We start from the raw sequence: 26,427 nt of genomic DNA on the forward strand, positions 1-26,427 counted from the left end.
TAGGGCCTGATGTTGGGTGGAACACTGCCAGGAAGGAGCTGAATACGGTGGTCCTCTGGACGAGAAGGAGGTAATCCTACAGGTTCAGCAAATATACCAGAATACTTGTCCAAAATGTGTTGGAGATCGGCAGGAGTGCTAGAGACTGCTGATGGCTGCATCTGAATGGAATGGAGCTGAGCGATGACACCATGTGAATTCTTCTTAAGAAGTTTTTCCATACGGTGTGAACTGATGATGCTGAGAGACCCTGGTTGTAAGCCTTTCAAAGTGTGTTGGTGCCCCTCAGCTGAAAACTGCATCCAAAGTTCAGCAAAATCCCAGAGAATGGGGCCAAGAGTGCGTAACCATTGGGCACCCAAAACCACATCACAGCCACCTAAGGGTAAGGCAAACATGTCAGAGCGCATGTTATAATCTCCAATAGAGAGACGCACATTGCGACATTTCCCTTTACAAGGTAAAGTGCCCCCATTGGCAATCATGACTTCAAAGCTAGAGCAGGGATGGATAAAGCAATCAGCCTGTTTGGCTATTCGTGGATCAATGAAGTTATGAGTGCTACCAGAATCAATGAGTATAGTAAGAGGGATCTTCTTGAAGAAACCCTGGACCTGCATGGTTTGTGGAGTAGTGACTCCTGCCAAAGCATGGACAGATATCTCTGGTGGAGCTTCTGGGGAAGGAGGTTCAGGCTGGTGAGGCTCAACCTCAGCATCCACTGTTTCCTGAGCATCTACATATTCTTCCAGTTCCGGTGGAGAATCCACATCCAAGAGATAGAGCTTTTGCTGAACACATCTATGGCCCCGAGACCATTTCTCATCACAATTATAACAAAGCCCTTTGTCTCGCCTAACTCGCATCTCTGTTTCAGACAAGTGCTTGATCGGAGTAGTTCTGGGAGCTGGTATGACTGGAGGGTTGTGAGAACCTGTATTTCTGAATGGAACAAAATTAGATCTGGAGCGTTGTAGAGCACTAATCTTGTCTTCCGCTAACTTAGCCAACCCAAGGGCTTCCATCATTGTAGTAGGTCGAAACATTTTGACTTCTGAGCGAAGTGCATCCTTCAGACCACTGACAAAACAACTACGGAAGAATTCATCAGACAAGCCCTCTGTGTGATTAGCTAATTTTTCAAACTCTGTCTGGTATTCTCTTACAGTGCCTGTTTGACGCAGTTTAGTGAGTGCTCCTGGGAAATCATCAAAGGAACTAGGGCCAAAGCGCTCCAAAATGAGGGTGCACAATTCGCTCCACGTTGGGCCTACATTAGCCTTGATGTACCAACGGAACCATTGAAGAGCTTCATGTTCCAAATGAAAAGATGCAAGGGAGACTTTGTGGTTATCCAAAGTATTATGCAAGCTGAAATACTGCTCTGCCCTATAGATCCATCCAGTCGGATCAGAACCATCGAAGCGTGGAAAATCAAGCTTTGGTCCACGGAAATTGCCAGAAGAGGACCCAGTATCTCCTGAATGGTTTCGGCTCATGGCTGACTGCTGAAAGTTAAGACCCAGAATTTTGTCATCCAGATCTTGAAGTCTGGTTTTGAGGGATGCAATTTCCTCTTCCATGATTTTTGCTCCTGTACGCGTAACAACCATAAAACAAGGTTTTTTTTTTTTTTTTTTTTTTTGAAATGGGTAGAAGATGAGAAACAAAAACTTTTTTAGTTACGACAAACTTGGATTTGGGTAAAACTCATATAGGAAATGGGTGTTCGACGGGTGGTGGGAGACTATCTGGGGACAAGGGAAAAAGAAAAATGAGGGTTTCAAGGGTAGGGAGGCGAAATGAGGCGAACAGTCCAAGAGGGATAAGGGAGCAAAATGAGGAATTGAATCTTGTGGCTCAGTTTGGTGGCGATTGGATGAGAGGTGAAAAAGATAGGGCAAACCCTAAAATTAGATAAATGAGGGATTTAGGGCTTTGATATGTAAAATTTGGGGTTGGGTCGCCAAGGAAGGAAGTATGCGAAATGATATTGCAGACGTTCTGCGAAAGTATGAGCAGAAACAGAAAGCAAACAAGGAAGCTACGACTAAAAAACAGAAAAATTTTTACTCTTTTTTTTTTTTTTTTTTTTTCTGAACAGTCGACTTAGAAAAATTCACTCACAGACAGAACAACTGAAAAGAGTTATTGCAATAACAAGAGATATTAGAAGTGAGAGGAACCTGAAGGCCATGACAGAAAAAAATTTGATGTAATTTCCACCCAGCGAGCCCAAGAGAGTGCTCTGATACCAGATGAGAAGAACCTCCTTATAGCAATATCGTGAGAATGCTCGAAATAACAGAATACAAAGTGATAGCAGAACTCAGAATAAATCTACTGATCGCAGGCCACTTCGAGGGGGTAACCTCCTTTGAGCAAGCTCAATACAATAAATTCGTCCGTGCCCATCAAGGGCCTCAACCTATTCTTATATACTGGGTACGATCTAGAAAAGTAATACTACCTATGCATGTGGGATAATAAAATAAACTCACGGGACGACTTACAAAGCATATGCGTCCAACAACTCTACTCTAACAAAATAAACAGAAGGAACACACAGGTTCCTAACAAGAAATGTGAGATGCAACATGATGTAGAAGAAATAAGAACAAGATTCAAAGTTGATTTGCAATGATTTCGATGTCCCAAAGACCAAGTTTGACCAAAAGTTGACCAAATTTGACCACATTTGACTTGAGTGGACTTTTCAAAAATAAATGTTGAAAACATGAAGAATGTTGAGTTGAAAGGATTCCAAGAATCAGAAAGTATCAGAAAAATTTGGACTGCACAACGGTCCGATCGCATCGGTCCCAAAATTTTAAAATGCATTTTTGAAGCACTTAAGTGTGTCAGATTTGAAATTCGATCCTGAAAATGGATTCAAAGTAGCCAAAGTAGCCAAGAGAGTGATTAATCAATTATTTGTGCAGCTGTGAAGAACATGATGTTTTGAAGAGATCCACAGTCCTCCATCACAAAGGATGAAATAGAGTTGCAATTGAATAGCGTGCTTATGCAAGTGAATTATGTAATGCAAAACTATATTAAATGCAACCCTAGGTCTGGTTACTGAGCCTTGACAATTTATCATCACTGGACATAGAACAAAGCTCGTATGTTATATAATTCCCACTGACATTGCAATCATGGGAATATGAATAGACCATACATTATAGGTTTGTCGGGATTAAATGTAAGCATTCGAGGCACAAGAAGCCATAATGACTAGAACATTCGTCCCTTTTAATATAACAAGTTAACATAAGCATCAGAGCATAAACGCTAGGATGACCAGAATGTTGCTTGCATGGCAAACACACCAGACACACGAGAGATCCCTCTTATGCTAAGTAATTAGTAAGTATTTTGTCCGCAAACGACCCTTGTATTTGTAACCTGAGACAAAAGTGTGCTAGGTATACTCACAGTGACCCGTACGTTCACTTAGCAAGATGAGTATCAATATTTACTATAGCATAAAGAGTTCACTCCAACAAACAAGGAGAAGAACCAACATTATTGCCGTATTCATACAAAAGGAGTCGAGGTACACCAAGCCATCCAATGCGAGATGGAGGCTCTTATAGTGGGCACCCCTCTTATAGGAATATGTCAACTAATTGGAACTAAACCGCAAATAGAAAGCAAACAAAAGATCATGTCCCCAGTCATGACATCATCGAGTTGTTAGAAATGGAAAAAGAAATATATAAAAAAGCAATACCAGGAAAGAATCTAAGCAAGTTAATGCATGAAAAGATATTACCATAAGATAGGAGAGAGAAAGTTTCAAGATCCAGCACCATGAGACAAGATATTTGGAAAGGGGAAAGCAAAGAAAACCCCTTGTGACATTATGAATGAGGCATGAAAAGCCTAAGAAGAGAGAGAGAGTGAGAGAGAGAGAAAGAGAGCAATAGCTCATACAATAATTGAGAAGAGGAATAAACCTCATCAGAAATGAGAGAGGAGGGTCATCTCTTAAATAGAGATGAGAGAGAGGAGTTAGAATGTAGCTCCCATGTCTATGAATGCCACCATTCATAAGTGTGTGAGGCCAAGTGTGAGATTCCTCTTGAGGAATAATCTAAATTACAAATTATAATAAATATTTATCCTCACATATTCCACTAGAGGACAACATAAGATGTAGTGGAAAAAAACACAAAAAAGAAATATATTAGGATACCTTGGCTTATATCCTAATATATTATAACAATAAAGAAAGGAGGTCTAACCTTGGTTTATAAACATACCAAGGAAAGATTACAACTTCTAACACCCACCTTTAATCTTTACTTGGGGTAATTATGTCAAGGGGTATTAAACCCATAATTTACAACAATCTGGAACTTAATCTTCAATATGAAGTAATTTGATTATCTTCAAGCCATATGGTACATTTGCAGATCCAAGAGAAGTACATGAGTCCTTTAAATGTGATCAAGTGGAAGCATAGACACATCTTCATATGTGAAAAATTGAGAAGGTTCCTTGATGGATCACCTGGAAAAAAAAGAAAAGAACAAAAAACAAGACAACTATCCACAAGTAGAATCAAGTTAGTAAAAAAAATGAAGTTACAATAATTTAATCAAGGAGGAACTAAGAGAGATGAGGATAAATGAATGTGTTCACCAACATGCAATGGAGTTAACATGATATCTAAAATAAGTCATAAGCTCAAAATGATCATAATAGATGCAATAAATCTCTCATGAAAGGAACATACTAATGCACAAATGACCACAGACAAGGTGTTGGTAAACAGATTGTCCTTTTAAATAAATTCTCCAAATGCCCAATTCTGAAAGAACAATTAGATGCCAACAGTTGGATAATCTATCATGAGATTGATAGATTCCCTCTGAATTGGAAGGTACAACTCCCTTATGAACTGATATGCAATGAATTTGTTTTATCTCTAATTCCTACTATGGGGTATGTTCTTAACCAAAGAACAGCAGAGGAAAACCGAGTTCCACCCAGGCAAGTGAAATCTCAGGCGGAATTTAGATGCAACATGTTGTGCTGTGATCTTCACACTCTTATGAATTTCTCAACAAAGCAATCATGATAGATGCAAATATGAAATGCAATGCAAGCTTAACTATGCAGATGAAACAACTAACAGATACTTGTTGTGTTCGAACCCTCACAATCTTATGACTTCTGACGCACAACAGAATATCACAATGATTAAGAAGAAGTAGGACGGAATGCATACAAACGAAACACTTAACAGAAATATTTCCCACAACTAGTGTCAACTCTCTGATTGATTTACCAGTTCCATTAAAATGAAATAACAAAATGAAACTCTGTTCACTTAATTACTTCAACTTAACCTTTACGAAAATATAACATACAGAAGAAGAAAGCAGACGGTAAAGAAATGGCACAAAACTCAGTTGTCTCTGCAACAAGATTCACACCAAAAAAATTTTGACCCTTCATTAATCATTTAGCCCTATACATATAGAGATGAGAGATGACCGTTACAATAGGAATACCAATCGGTTCATCTCCTCAGAAGAAAAATGACAAGAAGTTAATTTGTCATTTACAAAATCAAAAGAAAATGAAAAAGAGACATTATTTTGACCTCTTCCCCTTTTCCATTTTTGCTCTATATGCCCTGGCAGCAACTATAATAGGAATTAGCTCATCATTGCTAGACACGTGTACATTGGTGGATCTTAAGAGCCATTTTGAATGCTCTCGAGCTAATTCTTTTACAGAATTCATCTGACTTTTTAATTCTTCAGCTACCACATGTATGCATCCGCTTAATGTCTGTAAATCTGTTATTCTATTTTGACTATTAGGAGTGATGCTTGACAGGTTACTCAAATATACAGAGAAGTTATTTTTCATCACTTCTATTTCAATCAAAGCCTTTCCTTGACCACTAGTTTGCGGTTTAGAATGCAGTCCTTTCATCAACTCGAAAGCTCTGTCTTGAGTCTTCTTTACTTTATCTTCTATTTCCTTAAGTCCCTTTTCTGCTTCTTGAATCATCTCCTGTTTGAATTGCATACCTTGAAGCCATTCAAACAGGGGCTCATTACCTTTCTTCAGAATCTTTGCTTCAACTACTTCTTTCGCCTTCGTCTGAATAATCATCTTCAGAAGGGAAACACACTCTTCACATCTTCCTCTCTCTGTGGCCAGAGTATGTTGATTAGATATGAGGTTATCTTTCTCAGTCTCTAGTTGAATGATAACATTTCAAATTTGATCAATCAACATAACCCCATCCGAATTGAGCTTGTCAATCCATTCCTTCCCGATCTGACCGAAATGTTGGTCTTTTTGCAGTTGGGAGATGAAGGCTTGTACTTCCTCTGCCGTGGGATTTTCAGCAGCAGGTACGCCAATAATAGTTGCCAATGGGAAAACTAACTGCCTAATGAACCTCTTAAGCTCTTCTATCTCAAATTTCATTTTGATCTTTGACAACTTGAGATCCTCCAATTGATTTTCTATGATCTCATTACCCGATCTCCATAGGCCCACCTTTGTATCATGCCTGGCTTCTCCAAGATCAATAGAATGCAGAGTAAAATCTCTAGGATTCAAGTCTTCAATTCACCCTACCTTACTGGGTTTGGCAATCTCCATGGTCAGATGTCCTATTTCTGGCTCTTGCCCCAGAATTGACAAAGTTTTCTGCTTCTTGACCTTCACCATGGCAGAACTAGAACGAACTACCTGAGATACAATGTCCTTTGTAGGAACAAGTTCATCTTTCCTTTTCCTTTTTCTTTCCAGTGAGTCTTCAAGCCAGGACTCTATTCCAATTACCTTAGAAGCTGCTTCTAATGATTCGATGCTAAACATCTTCTTCTTCACTGGAGTCTTCACCATTGTTTCCGTGGAGAAAGGATTTTTTGAATCTCTTGAAAGAAGTCTAGATGAGCTTGGATCTTTTTCCTCTCCTTGCGTTCCTCCTTCAGCCTTGTCCAATTCAGTGGATTCATTGCTACTAGAGTCTTCATCTCCAACCTCTACTACCTGAATTGGAGAACCAGATGGCTGCAAAGTGGGAGTCTTCTCAGATAGAATAGGACTATGATGAGGAGATGGAAGTGGTGTAGTATGATGAGAAGGAACAGGTGTATTCTGTGGAGATGGAGATGGGGAAATGTGAGGGATGAAGATTGGAGGAGCACCACTATCTTTTTCCTTACCAGTCTCTTTTTCTTCAGCAGTAGACTAGGTCCCGATAACTAGCAGAGAGCCACCTTGACATGTCGGAGATATGGGAAAGTTCTTTTCAAGTGGTTGATCTCCTCCTCCTGTAGGCATAGCTGATCCTTGAGTAGCTGATATTGATACATTGGGTGTGGTGCTATGAGAAGAAGTGGGAGTAGCAGCAGTTGGAGATTGTTGAGAAGCTTTTCCCTTACTTCGACCCTTCTTGGCTGTCCACTCTACCCATTTTCCTGTTCTTTTGACGATCCTAGCCACCATAACATCGAGATCTTCATCTATATTAGTGTAGGGCTCTGAGCTGACTGGGGTATTTCTCAACCTTGTTAAATATGTATTGCTATACATATTTTGGCCATCATCCTCTAGCCCTTCTACATCCAAATTGATACCATAAGTTCTTACTTGATCCATCGTGAATCTAGCAAAGGCACGATCTCTACTCTCCAGCTCATCTTTACAATTTGCCCAATAGTCTTCTATGGTGGTGATATGTTTGATCGTGCCTCCAATCTGAAGCACATCTTGAGCATACCCATTCGGGTCAAACATGGGTCTCAAAACTTCATACTCTTATAATTTGAACCTTCCTTCAAACGCTTTCACCATGTTCTTAGCATCTGACCTGGATTCACAACTGTAATCTCCAACCTTCATAGGGAATTCATATCCCTTCTTTCGCAGTCTGGCACTTCACGCGTTCACCTAGAGAGCCTGTCTCACGATCTCCATCAACAAGATCATGTCATCTGGGTATATGGGCATCTTCAAGGGAAAACCATCGAATGTTGCAAGACACAAATAGGAGAAGGATGAGAATTGTATAAAGAAGCAACCAAATTGACTAATTATCGCCATTGCTTCTGGGCTGAATCTCCGCTCCGGACACCCTTGGAGTTCCCTGCAAATTCTCATAGTGAATGCATCATTAACTTTGATAAAATTTGCATAGTTATTTTGTAGTTGCAAGTATGGATAAAATTCATAACTTTTAACATTTTATGGCGCATCTCAATTCTAGGGAGGCCTGGCCATAACTATAAGGAAGCCAGCATATATATCAGGAAGGAAGACATATAAAATGAATTATAAAACTTGGCTGCACTGAGAGCCCTAGATAATTGCTCACTGACCTCAAATGCCCAGTCAATATACTGTGAATCCGAGCAGATAATTTGCACCAAGAAAAAATATTGCTCTACAAAATTAAAGGCATCTACCTCACCTTTGAGTCGATGCAAAACAACCATAATATCCATAATCTCTGGCTTGAGATCAGTGCCAAAAAGGGTTTTAGGGACCTTACTCTTGACTCCCCTTGGTTTCTGGAACCAAGACTTCATGGTTTCTTTCCTCCATACCATCTTTTTCAAAGAGAATTCTGATATGGCTCCTCCAACTGTCAGTGTGGAGAACTCCTCACGTTTTGGGATCCGCAGACAGTTCACCACTGCTTGCCTATCAACTAAAATTAATACACTCTGATCAGGCAACAGAATCTGCTTAGTGTCTGGATTGTAATGATTGATACACTCTACAATCAACTCTTGAGCTTGAACTGCCATAGGAAATCCAGCTGCCTCCACCAATCCACTCCCATGGAGCTTCTCAGTAATAGGATGAATTGGTTCAGTCCTTATCCTTCTCTGAAAATCTAGAATATCATAAAAGCGGAGTGAAGTATCTATGATGTTCTGCCATGTTGATCAGACTCCACCCAAACCATCAAATCCAGAGAAACGAGCCATTTAATCAAACAGATGTAGACTATGAAACTTGAGAATGTAAATGATGGTGAGAAATAGCTTTCCAAGTACTGTATTAGCAATGTTCAATTCAATAGTGTAATGATTCAAAGCAAGAAAATGGTAATTTGAAAATCGGTTATACTGTTCTTTATATAGAAACCTCAATTTACCCGTTAGGTTTTCAGGATCCGCGCCACACAAGCGAAATAAATGATCAATTTGTTAGACTGATGATTATAATGGGTTCCTCCATCTCTTTTCACTTTTCTGTTGGCTTAATGGTAACTTCCTTTATTACTGACTTACTTTCCCGTTTTAACCCTATTTCGGAAAAACCAAAACGGAGTACTCCCTAGGGTGAAATCCGCTCAGCTCGATTCTGCATTTGGAATCCTTTTTAGATGTGAGTATTCACTTCCCTTGTATCCTTTAGGCTTCTTGTGATTAATTTGTTACATAACCAAGCCTACAAGATCAATTTTTTGGGCAATGCGAAAAATCGCCTCTGAAGGTAGAAACTCCGCAAAGGAGAAGGCAATTTCCAATTTTCTGCGAAGCCTCCATTTAGTCTTTTCTGTCTTAACTATTTCGCTTTAAGCCTTCAGAAAATAGAAAAAGTACTTTTCCAACGGAAGTGGGGCCCACTGACTTCCTCTACTTTCTTTAGTTATGCCTATTCGTAAAATTGACTTCTTAGTGCGAAAGCTTGTAAAAGGAGAAGCTATTTTTCAATTTTTTGCAAATATTCCTTTTACTCATCTCAACAGGTTTTAAATCATTCACGTCATTGAAACATCCCGAACTTTAGATGATCTTAAGCAAAACATAACTCTTCTTTCTGAATTCATCCTGTAGACTGCATTTACATTTCTAGCGGAGTTTCACTTTCCAACTATGAAAGTCCGCAGGAGGAGAAGTCAGTTTCGAGTTTTCTGCCAATGCCTTTTCTGATCACTTTGGCAATTCTTGAATGATTCTCGTGCTAGAATATGATGATAATCAACTGACTTGTCTATAACTTCACTCACCTTTCTATCTTGAAATCTGCAAATCGTATTTAAAACTCATTACGAAATTTTACCTTTAAGGTGCGAAAGTCCACAAAAGGAGAAGGCAAAACTGAAATTTTTGCCCCTTCATATTCAGTTCGTATAATCTGCAAGTAAATTTGTCTGAAGTAGTATCCTTTGAGAATCTCCATCGAGTAAGGATCTAGACTACCCAAATGAACTATGACCATGAGGAAAACCCACCCGGCAATACAATGTGCGAGAAGGGGGAAAGAGGGAAACTCGATGGAGACAATCATCACCTAAAGAGGAAAGACTTATTGACTTGACAAGACCAAATATGATGAAACATCTACTTTGCCAAGTTACTACGGGACTAAAAAGTGGGGCAACACAAGGCCAACTAATGAAACCTTCATCAATATTGCGTCAATCACATGGATATAGATAGTCCACTAATGAGTCATCCCACTAGAAGTGAATGGGTCACGACTCCATCACCTACATGACTCACGATCGAGGCAATAAAGTATGCAGAACATTATTACATAGTATATTTATCAAAGAAATATAAGAGAGACAATAATAAATAATTAGAACATGTGCCTCAAGCACCAAATAATTCAAGTTACAGTTTTGCCGAGAATTATAGCTGAAGTGGACCAAAGGAAGGGTTTATGAGGAGTAACAACGTATTGCCTTCAAATAAGAAATCCATCATGGACAAGAAACATCATTTCCATGAGGAAAAATATCAACATGGGTCAAAAAAACTTTCTCAAATAAAGTCTCCAATATTGGAGTGCTCCAAGATATGGTAGCCCCATCACCTATACACCCAAAAATGAGCAAAGTGTAGGAAGTCATACCATGACTAAATCAAAACTAGGAGCAAACACCAAGGAGACAAGGAGATTGGAATGGGAAATCCCCGTAAATATCATCCTCTCATTGAGGAACAACATGAAACAAATGGAGGGAAACTCCATTGAAGTAAGTGCACACCAATTATAGGTTGGAGGGATACTCCATGGGCCAGATAAGGCAACTACGAGTTAGTTTAAAATTGTCGGGTCCACCATAGTTAACCTTGAAACAATTGGCTCCCGATGCAACTTACAAAAATATATATAATAAAAGAATGGTATTAAACCATGAAATGCTACTATGAGCATAAAGAGATGCTATAAAAGCATAAAACTGCAACTATGTACAGATAGATCAATAGAACATAGAAAAATCAAATCATTAAATAATGAAGGCAATAGTGTAAGATAACTCATAACTTGAATAATTTGAGATAACTAAGAAGTATTTGGAAAAGCAATAAGCATAAACAAGTGAGAAGATAGAAAGGGTGGGCCCACCAACAAAGACAAGAATCATAAGAATGTATGTCACCACATTTGGATTACAACCCATTCTTTCCATTTCGAAAACTAGCTTGATTGATTCCTACATTTTTCCCTCCTTGCAAAGCCCACTAATAATCATCGTATAACTAAAAACATTGCACTTAATCCCTTTATCAATCATTTTCTCGTATACATGCCAAGCCAATTCAAATTGCCCATACTTATTAAAGACCATTCAAAGGACTATTACAAGAACGCATCGTAGGAGTGAGAAACTCAGTTTGCAAAATGCATTCAAAAGCATCAAATCCCTCTTTTACCATCCCAGCATCTGCATAAAACTTAATAAGTATATCAAACACATCAAGACAGAAACCTAACTTTTCATATGCCTCAATAAACTCTTCAATAAGAGAACTGCCCTGTGGCTTGAAATTATGTACAACTTCTCTCATAAAATATCGACCCTGATCATACATTCTTCCATAGATTAAGATGTGTATAAGATAGCAATAAGAACTTGTCGGATGGCTGAAAAGGGGAACTTTTTGAGCCCATTCAAAAAAAACAAAGAGTAGTTTTTGGGCTTCTTTTAAATCTACAAAGAGCAATATCCACATGAATAGGTGTAACTTTAGAGGCCAAATGCAAATTTTATCTGTAATTTCATGAATATGAAGCTTCTGTTTTTGTTTGAACTTCCATTGCAGCAATGAAGTGGTCATTATTGTTCTATAAATGTATAATGATTGAAAAAAATGAGTGAGAGGGTGACTTGAAATATACCTGGGCTTCTGTAGGCATTTAAACCACTCTGTTCTACCATTTTTTTAGGGGATTTTTTGTTCTGAACTTCATCGATGTCGAAGTTTGAAAGTGCAATCATTACAAGCTCAAACAACATCATTCAGTGTTGTGACTCCTCCATTTTCATGAGCGTTACAAACCCTTAAATCAATGAATAATCTAGGCATCTCTGAAGCATCTAGATCAAAATAACCCAGCACGGTGTCCACTCTTTCCTCAAATGGAACAGAACCATTATATTGTTGGCAAAAGGTTTTTGGGCAATTCCATGGGCTTTTGATGACTTCAGACCCTAGCCAAAAATATGTGGCAGTCAGCAGCCCATTTTTTGTTATAGTTTCCTAGATGGGCTCTCCAAGCCACCATTTAGGGTCATGGCTTGCATGTGAAAAGTGTCATTAGTATCGGGGTCCCTAAAATGATTATTGATGATTCCATGCCAAGCAGGATAAAGCCCTGATGCAATTGCATAAAGGTTTTGAAAAGTAAGGGTTGGGAAAATAGAGATCATACCGTATTTTGCTATGGTGCCATTAGCGATGAGCCTGTTGATGTTGGATGTCTAAGTTTTGTACTAATACCCAAACTAAAATCCATCGGAAGAAACCAAGAACACCACAGGATGCCTAGCTTTGTTCGTGGGTGATTGAACTCAAGAATTGGATCTACGGGTCATGAGGTCTGCAAAGCCTTGCCCAGGTCCTTACACCTACACACGAAAGGGCACCAAAAATTGTGCTTGTTGATGAAATTCGAGTTGGGAGAATGAGGAGAGGGAGACGAAGATATAGAGGTCTTCAAAGACATGTCTTTTAAAAAAGACAAGCATTTACCTCATTCAAGGTGCAGGGGTCAAAACCCGACAGCATGCATTCAAACCCTCCACTACATCAAAGTCTCATGTCTCTCCACTCTCTCGTGTCCCTCACAAGCAACAATGTTGTAAATGTCACACGCTAGGAGCATCTCAGACATGACCTGAGGGTAGCTGTGCATGGGTAGGCGGCGAGATTCGAGGGAATCGAACATGGTGAAGTAAAAATATAGAGTAAGTGTTGTGCTACAACATAATGGTTCAGTTTTACATCAAGTTTTCTGATAAAAAAAATACAGAGCATGATAAGTACAAAACAAGGAGACCAGTTAGTAAACCACACATGACATGCCTACCTCTCAGACTATCATACATTCACCAAGCACGATCTCATGAGCATCTCAAAAAATATGCCATTTTCTTTCTCAAGACATTAGTAATCTACCCCATGAGCTTCTTGAACAGTTGTTCATTCGCTTTCGACAGTGCATGCAAAAGACAAAAGACAGTGCATGCAAGGCATGCAAAAATAAAAGTAATGATTTGATTTTTAAAAAAAGTGACAGAGAATGCAGAGAATGATTTAAAAAATGGTACAAACTCATAATAGAGTATGAGCTGGAGTAAAACAACAAATAGATCAGAGACATTATATAAATCATTCAATCCTGCATAACAAGTGTTAACAACTAAAAATAGAAAGAATATAATGAGAAAATTAGAGAAAAGGAAGAATAATAATTATGCATGTAAATAATCCAATGCATGTCCAGATAATTCAATGCAATGAAATAAGAAACAAAAGAAATAACTTGGATGAAGAGATTATAAAAATAAAGCAATAGAAACAACAAAGGAAGAGTAGCAATAGAGTTTAAATGGATGAGGGAAGGCCTTAAAAAAATAGGAAATAAAAAGGAAATTTCTAAAAAAAAAGTTTATATTGAAAAGAATAGAAATGCACGCTATTTCTAAAAATATAATATTTAAAGATTTAAAGAAAAATAAAAGTTGTAGATAAGAGAAGATTTTAAATTAATTAATTACTTTAAAATATATATATATATATATATATATTTATGAGATAGATTTAACCAAATAGTGAAAAGTGAAAGTACAAGTTAAAAAATAATAATCAAACTTAGAATTATGAAGTCTTCCCTACAAAAAATATTAGGGAAATTTTTTTTAATTTTAAATATTGGGAATCTTTAAATTTATATTATTTTTTATCAACAATATATCAAAACCTACACAAATTAGAGCAAACAGAAGTTAATTGGGTTTGGCGATAAACCAGCCAAATCCAAAAAAAATTCAATTTCTTCCAACTTAAGAAGATTAAAAAAAAATTAGTGAATGGAAAAAGAAATTAGTGAAATCTCTCTCAAGAGTCTCCTTCAAATCGTACCTTCATGCAAACACTCAAAAACAAAGCTTAAACTGCTCTGATACCATGTTAGAAATGGAAAAAAAAATGTAAAAAAGCAATACCAGGAAAGAATCTAAGCGAGTTAATGCATGAAAATATATTACCATAAGATAGGAGAGAGAAAGTTTCAAGATCCAGCACCATGAGACAAGATATTTGGAAAGGGGAAAGCAAAGAAAACCCCTTGTGACATTATGAATGAGGCATGAAAAGCCTAAGAAGAGAGAGAGAGCAATTGCTCATACAATAATTGAGAAGAGGAAGAAACCTCATCAGAAATGAGAGAGGAGGGTCATCTCTTAAATAGAGATGAGAGAGAGGAGTTAAAATGTAACTCCCATGTCTATGAATGCCACCATTCATAAGTGTGTGAGGCAAAGTGTGAGATTCCTCTTAAGGAGGAATAATCTAAATTACAAATTACAATAAATATTTATCCTCACATATTCCACTAGAGGACAAAATAAGATGTAGTGGAAAAAAAGACAAAAAAGAAATATATTAGGATACCTTGGCTTATATCCTAATATATTATAACAATAAAGAAAGGAGGTCTAACCTTGGTTTATAAACATACCAAGGAAATATTACAACTTCTAACAGACATGATAAAGCAAAAACAAAGCAAACAAAGAAAGAGCTCAGTATATCCAAACAAGTATGTTATTTTGAAATTATTATTTTTCATGGGATTGATGTCAGGTGTCAGTGTCCAGAACATGTTTGAAAGAAATCTCTTTAGCAGGGTGACAACAGTAGGCAGACGAAGTCATAATGACTAGTGACTGAGGTCAAAGGGGAATCTTCATAATGAAGAACCTAAAGAGGACTAAGTGACAGTAGATGGACACAGCTAGAACAACTGGCAACTGATGCAAAATAGATCTTCCATAAAGGAATCTGGAGATGTGACCCAAGCAACAGTAGGCAGACACAACTGAAACAACTGGTGACTATTGTGAAAGAGATTCTATGAGGAGAATCTCAAAAATAGTGATGCTAGCAATAGTAGGCAGACGCAGTGAGGACCACTGGTGACTATCATGAAGGAGAAAATAGTGACACTAAAGGGGAATGCCCTCGAGCTATAACAAGACTCAATCCATGGATACATCAGTGGAAAGTAGGGAAAAAAATAGGAAAGCAGAAACATGAAAGCGACTGTACATAATAGCTAGAAGATGTGCTACAAGATGGAGCGTTGGGAACAAGAGGCACCTATTTACCAGGTTTTCACCTTCTTGGCAGGATTTTTATTTTTTTGCTACCATGATGCCTATTTCCAGGTTTTCACTAATGGCACTTTCTTTCTTTTTATTCAATTTTTTTGTTTTTTTTTTTTTAAATTTTTTTTTGTATTTTTGAGATTTTTCACTTTTTTTTGTGTTACCAAGGAGCCTATTGCTAGGTTTTCACTAGGGTAACAATTTTTTTTCAAGACTTTTTCTGATTTTTAGAATTTTTCAAATTTTTAGAACTTTGTCAGAGATTACTAGCTCTCAAGAAGGATTACCTTGATTTTGTTCTAGTGTCTAGCAAGGTGCAAGACAATATGTAGTAGCAAGCTGGTGGATAAGTGGAGATGGATAAGCAAGGAGTATGAAGTAGTGAATGTTACCCTCAAGGAAAGCCTTCACAAGATTACCCAAGCTAGGGAAAAGGATATAACAATATAAGCTCATGGTGTAATGAAGGGTATCGTGTAAGTAATCCAAGAAAATGACCATGTCAAGAGATTGCTAAGAACTAAGTTTTCTTCTTTCTTTCATTGATCAAGACCAAAGAGTTAATTAAATAGGACAGAAAAGTTGGTTATGGAGGTTATGAGTGAATGACTTCAGGAATGAGGACATCTGAAGGATAAGCAAGATCATGATAGGATGTAATGGATGGAAGAATTACGCATGATGCCTATTTACTAGGTTTTCATCATGGTACTTATCCAAGGTGCCACAAGAAGTGGTTTTCACCATAGGACAGATTTATTTTTCTTTACTTTTGCTACCAAGGCGCTTGTTTCCAGGTTTTCACCAAGGCACTTTTTCCTTCTTCTTTTTTCTTCTTTTTGGATTTTTAGAGTTTTTGGAAAGAATTCAAGCCTTTCTCAAGTTATATAGCATGCCTATAAGAAAGATAAGGTATGATAAGCCAAGGCCATAGCAAGGTACACTCAAAGATGTTGATAAGGTAATGGAGGGGAGATAGTAGAAAAGATATATGGAGGATAAGGTTTTAGGATATGGGTGAGATAAATGGGATGGAAGGATAAAAGGTGGAGAATAGAAGGTGGAGTGGATAGGGTATTGAAAGGGATGTGCAAGGGTAGAAGAAAAAGTGGGAAAGATCAACATTAATACACACCTTGAAGGGTAGTGGAATGATGGAGGAAATATGGATGAAATAGTATGAGGTTTAGATGTATGAGGTGGTGGAGTAATTTTGGAGGAAGGTGGAGTATAAGGTTTTGAAACCTTTTTAGGAAGATGTTGGGAAGAAGATGGAGTGGAAGCCTTTGGAAGCTTAAATGTCAACTTTGATTTGTTTTCAATATTCAAGTCCTTCAAAAGAGACTTGGTAATCCATATAGCTTTTGATTTTTTATTAGATGCTTTGGAATGCATTTCTTCAATAACAGATTTAAGAACCCATACTTTCTTTGGTTGAGCTCTTTGAATAGTGGACCTTTGCGGTCTCTTTTTTGGTTTTTCCTTCTTGAAATTCACATGTTGATTAGAGAAGACATAGTGAACTTTTGAGGATGGATTCATGCACTTGTGTTTGAGTTGATCATCCAAATTGCTTCCAAAGGACTTGGGATTTGTGGATGAATGAGGCCAATGTGACTAGTTCAGATGGAAAGGTGGATGTGAAGAGTTCAAGTATGTGTATCTTTGTTGATATTGTGGTAGGGTAGGAGGAACGTGTAATGAGCTAAGAGTGGAAGTAGGAGATAGAGGAACATAAGGTCCCAATATGGATGGAAGACTTGAAAGTTTTAGCTTAGATGGGTAGGGACCAAGGATAGATTTAGAAGATGTGAACGGATCATGAGTATGGATATTAGCATCTTTAGAGTGAGCAATATGACCAAAGCCATCAATAGATTTATGAGTAACTATTATAGGAGCAATACCTTTGACAGGAGTATTTAAAGCTTGAGAATAGTTTTGAAGTGAATGTAGCGAGGTAGAACAAGAGAGTGAGGGAACACTTTCTTCAAAAGGAATTTTAGGTAGTATAGGAAAAGTATCCTTCTCTTGGTCTTTAATAGTCTCCTTAGGGATGGTGGAAGGAATATCTTGATCTTGCTTAGTAGAGGTGCATGACATGGGAGATGGAGGACTATGTGACTCTTAAGATGGAGGCATGAGATCTTGGAAGATTTTAAAGGGGATGAATGAATCTTGGTCTTGATCAACACTTGTTTCTTCATCATGTAAGTAGTCCTCTTGACATGAAACCAATTCTGAGGATGAGGGAGTATCTGAATCTATATTCAAATCTATTTTTGGAGTCTACGTAATAGGCTCTTGAAGTTCAGAAGGAAAATTACTTGGAGTGGACTTCATAGGCATAGCAGGGTATGAAGAAGTATGATCTGTGAAGGTAGTGAAAAGACTTGTAGCCCAGTATCTATTGGCTTGAGTTTCTTTCAAAGGCAGTCCTTGAGGGTACACATAGTCAACAAAGGGAGTAGTGAGTTCATCTTTTGGTGAATATGTGTTGGAAAGATTGGACAATTTAGAAGGTGGTTGTATGTTGGAAGAAGTAGAAGTTGCATTTGAACCATTACTAGATATGGTTTCATGAGGTTGATCCTTCTTTAGAGTAGAATCTTTAGTAGCTGAGAGCTTAGATTTTTGAATTATGCCATTATCAAAGAGATCTTGGATCTCATTTTTCAGCTCCTTACAATGTGAAGTTTTATGTAAATTATATCTATGATAAGCACAATAGTTACTCATAAAGGAAACTCCCACCAAAGTGACCTTAGGTAATAGAATGAGTTTCTTTTGAAGAAGTTATTCCAAAGTTGATTCATAAGATCTTCCCAAAGGGGTGAAATCATGCTTTGGTTTAGGTTCCCAAGGTTTTTCTTTAAAAATATTTCCAGATTTCTTGGGTGTTTGCAGATCATTTTTTGATAGCTTGGACTCAAGATTATATGAAGGTAAATAATCTCACAAGTAGAATTTGTTCGATGATGTGTCATCTTCCTACTTCAATCTTTGAAGTTGAGTGCTCATTGATTGGATTTGTTGCTTCATGTTTGAAATAAGTATCTCTTCTTCCTCACTAGGCATATTGGATTTAAAGCATTTGTTGTTAGCCATTGTGATGTCCTAGGTTTAAGTGAACAACCACACATAAAAGATTTGATAGGTTTAGTCTAAGACCATACCTAAAATGTCATCTCTATGTACATTTTGGACTTTAAGTACTCAAGCACACCAAACACATCAACAATCCTATCAAGGCTTTCAACTAGGATATACAAAGATCAACTATAAGGTGTCCTCAATATACACAAGGTACATGAGGCCCAAATCTGTAGATGAAAGAAAATAATGCCACATAGCTGGGAGGAGACGGTAACCCAAATCTCCACCTTCACTTCCGAAAGGTATAAAGTTCTTTGGGGCTTAGCCAAGAGTGACAAGATTATACTTCCAAGAGAGGTGTCTTTCGATTCACCTCTCAATATTTATACTCTGCCAAAACATAGGAGTTGAGGTCGTCCCAAGGGGTGATGAAATCCTCGAGTAGGCCTCCTAAAAAAATAAAACAAGTCCACTTATTTCTTGTGCACTCAAGATCACCCAAAGGCGCAAGAGGAGTGAATATGTAAGTGGACTTGGGGTTTAAAAGACACACATTCTTTCCCAATGAATATTTAGTTTTTGTATTCTACTCTTGAAGACACTCATGTTTAGCATGCAAGTTTCTTTCCAACTTACAGCGTCGTCAACAAAAGTAAATCAAGCGTCATCAACATAAGAAATAAATAGAGAAAAGATTCAATTCATTTATGCATTCAAGATTGAATTTATTCATTTTAAGCACCAAAATCCAAATATTTCATCGCAATGGTTCTTTGATCCTTAAGCACTCAAGATTGTATTGATTAACATACATTCCAATGAAAATATGTTCTCTTTAAGGCACTCGAGAGTGTGTTATAGCATTCATTCAAATGAAAAATATGTAGATTTTAATCCATGACATTTAAGATTGAGTTTTTAGCAAATTCATTCAAATGAAAGATTTGTCAATTTATTAAGACATTCAAGATTGAATTTGATTGTTTTAGATTTGAAGGCATTCAAGAGTGTGTTTGGATTTTAAATTTAACTACAACATTCATTCAAAGAAAAATGATTAATCATTCAAGTTCATTCCTTTATAATTTAAAATCCTCCCATTTCCTTCATTGTCGCTTTCCACATACCTACAATAAAAAAAGTTTGATTAAAACTCAAGGATTTGCATCATGAATTAATGTTTTGATGAAAAAGCTTTTAAAAAAATATTTAAAATGAATTTCTATTCAAAAAATCCTTAAATTTTTACTATGACCTCTTGAAAGTGTCCCAAATCCGCAATTAAAATTTCAGATCAAAACGTTGAGATTTATCTCATAAATTAATTTTTTATGGAAAATCATAAAAAAATTATTACAAATACATTTTAGATCTAAAAAATCTGAAATTTTTATTGGGATATCTTGACATCATCCTAAACTTTCAGTAAAAATTTTAGATTTTAGTTTGATTATGTGGAGGGTAAATTAATTTTTAATGAAAAACCATTAATGAATTACTAAAAATTTAATTTATTTCTAAAAATTTTGTAATTTTTACTATGCATTGGTTTACATGCTCAAATAATTTTCATATCATAAAATCATTAAAAATATATATAAATAGAGCTTTTATCATAAAAATCTAAAAAAATTCATGTGATTTCACTCTATTGTCTAGAACCTTTAGTAAAAAAATTCAGACCAAAATTCATCAATTTGATATACTTTTTATAATTTTTATGAAAAATCATAAAAAAAGATTTTAAAAAAAAAAAAACTTTAGAACATGAGAAGGAAGAAGAAGAAGAAGAGAAATAGAAGAAGATTAATATGGAGAAGAGGAAGAGGTTTCTCAAATGCTCATGACTGTTGGATGTCTTCTCGAAGTGCCTCCTATAATATCCCAAAATTGGCTCATTGACATGATACCAATTCTGGTCTATCTAAATCAATTCTAAAGTCCTATTTCACTAGGCAAATCCTTGTTCTGACATGCACTACTTGACTTAATTGTCAAATGCAGAAAATCCTAATCTGCATTACTCACACTCTTTATTTAATTCCTAAGTATTGACTCAAATTAGCTACATAAAACCTATTGATTAAATTTAATTTAATTATAAGTGTTTATACTTTAATTTAGTTAAATTACTTCTTTAGCTAATGTACAAAGGAATTAAATATATTTGATTTAATTAAATATTCTCATTATAATTGTTGAATTTAATTATTCAATTTAGAATAATCAATTATGAGGTCATATTTAATTTCCTTAAATCAAATATCTTCTCCAATATTCTCTCTTTAGTTCAAAAATGGAAACTCTTAGTTGACTGAAATCATAAAAGGAGTTAAAACAATTAACTTCTTATTCCACTCAAAAGAAATCAGTTAACTCCCTCTAATTTGGGAATCTTCCACCTTAACTGAACCTCATCTTCAATCCTGACCGTTGATTGAAATTGATCTCAACCATTGATTCATTTCACGAAAATCTATTTAAGAGACCCTCATTTCTTCATTTTGAGAGGAGGAATTTGAATAGATATTGAATTGTTGTTGCATTTTGCATTCACATAGCTCATTGCTATCTTTCATACATTTCTTAGCTTAATTCCATATAGTTTTAGAAATGCATACATTTAGCGTAATTTTCTTTACATGTTCTTAGATTAAAATGCATATCTCATTCTAGAAAACTTTGCACATTCATTTAGATTAATTGCATTCAAAATCCTTCATTCTTAGAGGGTTTGGTTGCTTACACCTCGAATCTAAGGATATCTAATAAGCAAAATCCCCTTAGATAGAAGGCAAAAGGTCGACTTGCTAGACTATTCTTGGGTGAACAATCTCATGTTCATTCTAGGATGGATCCGCATATAAAGACCATGTTGAAGTGTGTGTGTGTTAACAGAGGCCACATATTCATGCATACATTTTTGGCACCCATCGTGGGGCCGAGAAATCAATTTTCTGGCCTCATTCTTTTTATTTTGCATTTTTTGTTTATATCTTGTTTTGTAGGTTTGACTTGTTGCAGGTTTGGAGATGTATGCGTGAATATGTGGCCTCTATTAACACACACACTTCAACATGGTCTTTATATGCGGATCCATCTTGGAATGAACATGAGATTGTTCACCCAAGAATAGTCTGGCAAGTTGACCTATTGCCTTCTATCTAAGGGAATTTTTCTTATTAGATATCCTCAGATTCGAGGTGTAAGCAACCAGACCCTTTAAGAATGAAGGATTTTGAATGCAATTAATCTAAATGAATGTGCAAAGTAATCTAGAATGAGATATGCATTTTAATCTAAGAACATGTAAAGCAAATTACGCTAAATGTGTGCATTTCTAAAACTATATGAAATTAAGCTAAGAAATGTATGAAAGATAGCAATGAGCTATGTGAGTGCAAAATGCAGTAGCAATTTGATGTCTATTCAAATTCCTCCTCTCAAAATGAAAAAATGAGGGTCTCTTAAATAGATTTTTGTGAAATGAATCAATGGTTGAGATCAATTTCAATCAACGGTCAGGATTGAAGATGAGGTTCAGTTAAGGTGGAAGATTCCCAAATTAGAGGGAGTTAACTGATTTCTTTTGAGTGGAATAAGAAGTTAACTGTTTTAATTCCTTTGATGATTTCAGTCAACTGAGAGTTTCCATTTTTGAACTAAAGAGAGAATATTGGAGAAGATATTTGATTTAAGGAAATTAAATATGACCTCATAATTGACTATTCTAAATTGAATAATTAAATTCAAGAATTTAATTCCTTTGTACATTAGCTTAAAAAGTAATTTAATTTAATTAAAATATAAACACTTATAATTAAATTAAATTTAATCAATAGGTTTAATGTAGCTAATTTGAGTCAATACTTAGGAATTAAATAAAGAGTGTGAGTAATGCAGATTAGGATTTTCTGCATTTGACAATTAAGTCAAGTAGAGAATGTTAGAACAAGGATTTGCCTAGTGAAATAGGACTTTAGAATTGATTTAGATAGACCAGAATTGGTATCATGGCAATGAGCCAATTTTGGGGTATTACATTTTGCCCCTTTTTGAATGAATGTGCGAGCAGCATGTTCAATTCAAAGAAAATCAGAAAGCATGATGCGAGGATCAAGAAATGAGATTGGTTCTAAAGTTGATGGTATGAAGACCAATTGATAAGCCTTTAAGGACTATCTCTAGAACAAAGCTTAATCCCAAGGAATCCAAGTAGAATACCTAGATACCTAAAATTGATGAGCATTTTAAAGGTTTCCTTAAGAACAAAGTTTAACCTTTAAGGATCCAAATAGAACGTCTAGATACCCGAGATTGATAGCATTTAAAAGATCATCTCTAGAACAGAGCTTAACCTTTAAGGATCTAGATAGAACACCTAGATACCTGAGATTGAAAGCATTTAAAAGATTATCTCCAGAATGGAGCTTAACCTTTAAGGATCCAGATAGAACACCTAGATACCTGAGATTGAAAGCATTTAAAAGATTATCTCCAAAATGGAGCTTAACCTTTAAGGATCTAGATAGAACACCTAGATACCTAAGATTGAAAGCATTTAAAAGATTATCTCGAGAACAGAGCTTAACCTTTAAGGATCCAAATAGAACACCTAGATACCTAAGATTGAAAGCATTTAAAAGATTATCTCCAGAATGGAGCTTGACCTTTAAGGATCCAGATAGAACATCTAGATACCTGAGATTGAAAGCATTTAAAAGATTATCTCCAAAATAGAGCTTAATCTTTAAGGATCCAGATAGAACACCTAGATACCTAAGATTGAAAGCATTTAAAACATTATCTCCAAAATGGAGCTTAACCTTTAAGGATCTAGATAAAACACCTAGATACCTGAGAGCAATAGCAGATAGAAAAAATTAAATTATGAGACATAGAATCATTCCCAGAATGAGACTTGATCCTTAGGAGTCAAGGTGTAGACTGTCCCAATACTTGTCCATCGAACTCTAAGATGAGTTGTTATAAGATTTGATCAATTGATGAAAAGATAAGAAAGATAGCAAAGATGTTAGATAGAAGGGAGCAAGATGTCCTGAGTGATGAGATGCCCCAAGTGATGAGGACATAAGATAGGAATGAGATGCCTTGATCAATAAGTATTCAATGATGTAATCATCCTGCCCCCTTAGGAGCAAATTTGAAAGATGACGTACCAAAAATGTGACACAAAGTAGTAGAAGAAATGTGAGATGCAACAGGATGTAGAAGAAATAAGAAGAAGAATGTATGCGTGAATTGTGGCCTACACTAACACACACACTTCAACATGGTCATTATTTGTGGATTCATCTTGGAATGAACATGATATTGTTCACCCAAGATTTTCCCTACAAGCCAACCTATTGCCTTCTATCTAAAGGGATTTTGCCTGTTAATATCCTCAAAATCGAGGTGCAGGCAACCAGACCCTCTAAGAACGAAGGATTTGAGATGCAACTAATTTATATGAAAATGCAAAGTAATCTAGAATGAGATGTACATTTTAATCTAAGAACATGTAAAGCAAATTACGCTAAATGTATGCATTTCTGAAACTATATGGAATTAAGCTAAGAAATGTATGAAAGATAGCAATGAGCTATGTGAGTGCAAAATGCAGCAGCAATTTGATGTCTATTCAAATTCCTCCTCTCAAAATGAAGAAACGAGGGTCTCTTAAATAGATTTTCGTGAAATGAATCAATGGTTGAGATCAATTTCAATCAATGGTCAAGATTGAAGATGAGGTTCAGTTAAGGTGGAAGATTCCCAAATTAGAGGGAGTTAACTGATTTCTTTTGAGTGGAATAAGAAGTTAACTATTTTAATTCCTTTTATGATTTCAATCAACTGAGAGTTTCCATTTTTGAACTAAAGAGAGAATATTGGAGAAGATATTTGATAGAAGGAAATTAAATATGACCTCATAATTGAGTATTCTAAATTGAATAATTAAATTCAAGAATTAGAATGAGAATATTTAATTAAATCAAATATATTTAATTCCTTTGTACATTAGCTAAAGAAGTAATTTAATTTAATTAAAGTATAAACACTTATAATTAAATTAAATTTAATCAATAGGTTTAATTTAGCTAATTTGAGTCAATACTTAGGAATTAAATAAAGAGTGTGAGTAATGCAGATTCGGATTTTCTGCATTTGACAATTAAGTCAAGTAGCGAATGTCAGAACAAGGATTTGCCTAGTGAAATAGGACTTTAGAATTTATTTAGATAGACCAAAATTGGTATCATGGCAATGAGCCAATTTTGGGGTATTACACCATATCATATTTCTTTGGAGGGGTTCTTTGATTGAGTAAAAAGGGGGGGCATTGTCATGGTTTGGTTCTCTTTTCTTGGCATTTATTCTCTGCATTTCTTCATCATGGATCAAACAAATATGCCCATCCTAACTCCATACAATTACTTCGAGTGGAAATCACGCATGACAATTCACTTAAGGAAAGCTGGATTAAATAGGATAACTATGGGACTTGAAATTGAACCTGCTAAAGATGAAGACAAGCCTAAGTGGTTTAACAAATGTGATGAGGCATATGGAACATTGTGTTTGTCTATTTCTCCTGATTTTCTATTTCACATTGAATCTTTGAATACACCAAATGAAATATGGTTAAAGCTAGAAACACTATTTGGTACACAAGATTCAATGAGGGGTCATATGTTGGAAAATGAACTAATTTGTTTAAGTCCAGGCAATTTCAACACAATTCAGGATTTCTTCACTAAATTGAAGTCACTAAGGTTGCAATTAAAACAATGTGGAATTGAAAAGAAAGATGAACAACTAATTCTTAGTATTCTCTCTAAGCTAAGTTCAAAATATTATGTGTTTGTCTCCACCTTCTATGCTACTCCACTTGGTACTCAATTCACCATGCCATCTTTAGATGATTTTGCTATCAATCTCACTCGAGAACAAGACAAGCTAATCTAGATGGGCACTCTTAAGTCCTCTAAGTCACATGCCTTAGCTGCCAACCAAGGCACAAAAGAACAAAAAGGCAAAGTAGTAACAACAATAGTAAGGATGAGAAACAAAATAATAGTGAGGAAAAGTAGGATCGGATACTGGTTGCTTCAAAAGCAACTATTGATACACCATCTTCTATGGGTGATAAGCCTAAGAAAGAAAAGGTCAAATGTGCCTATTGTAAAAGACCTGGTCATGATGAACATAAATGTTTGAAGAAACAAATTGATCACTTGACATACATTCTTGAGAAGAATAATATCAGTGTTCCTGAGTCTATCAAACAAAGTTCTAATGAAGGGTCTAACAAGGAAAAAGAAAATAGCAAGGGGAAAGGAAAGGGAAGGGCCCTTGTTGCAGTTGCTTCCTCACCATCCACTTGGGTTCTTAATTCGGGTGCTTCATACCACATGGCTTCATCTAAGGAAGAACTTGCATCCTTGGAGCCGTATATTGTGCCTTCTATTTTGATGGGTGATGACACTCCTGTTGAGGTGTGTGGGAGAGGGTCTGTTGATGTGGGGGATGGCCATTTAATGATGTTCTTTGTGTACCCTCATTGTCAACTAATCTCCTATCAGTATACTAGATCACTCACATAGTTTTAGGCAAACGAGTTGAGTTCACTCCTGATTCAGTGGAGATACATGAGTTGCACAATGATTCTACAGTTGCAGTTGAGAGAGAAAATCATCAGTCATGACTCT

This window comes from Cupressus sempervirens, chromosome 1, assembly GCF_028749045.1.
Source record: "Cupressus sempervirens isolate cs-2001-9-10 chromosome 1, ASM2874904v1, whole genome shotgun sequence".
NCBI lineage: Eukaryota > Viridiplantae > Streptophyta > Pinopsida > Cupressales > Cupressaceae > Cupressus > Cupressus sempervirens.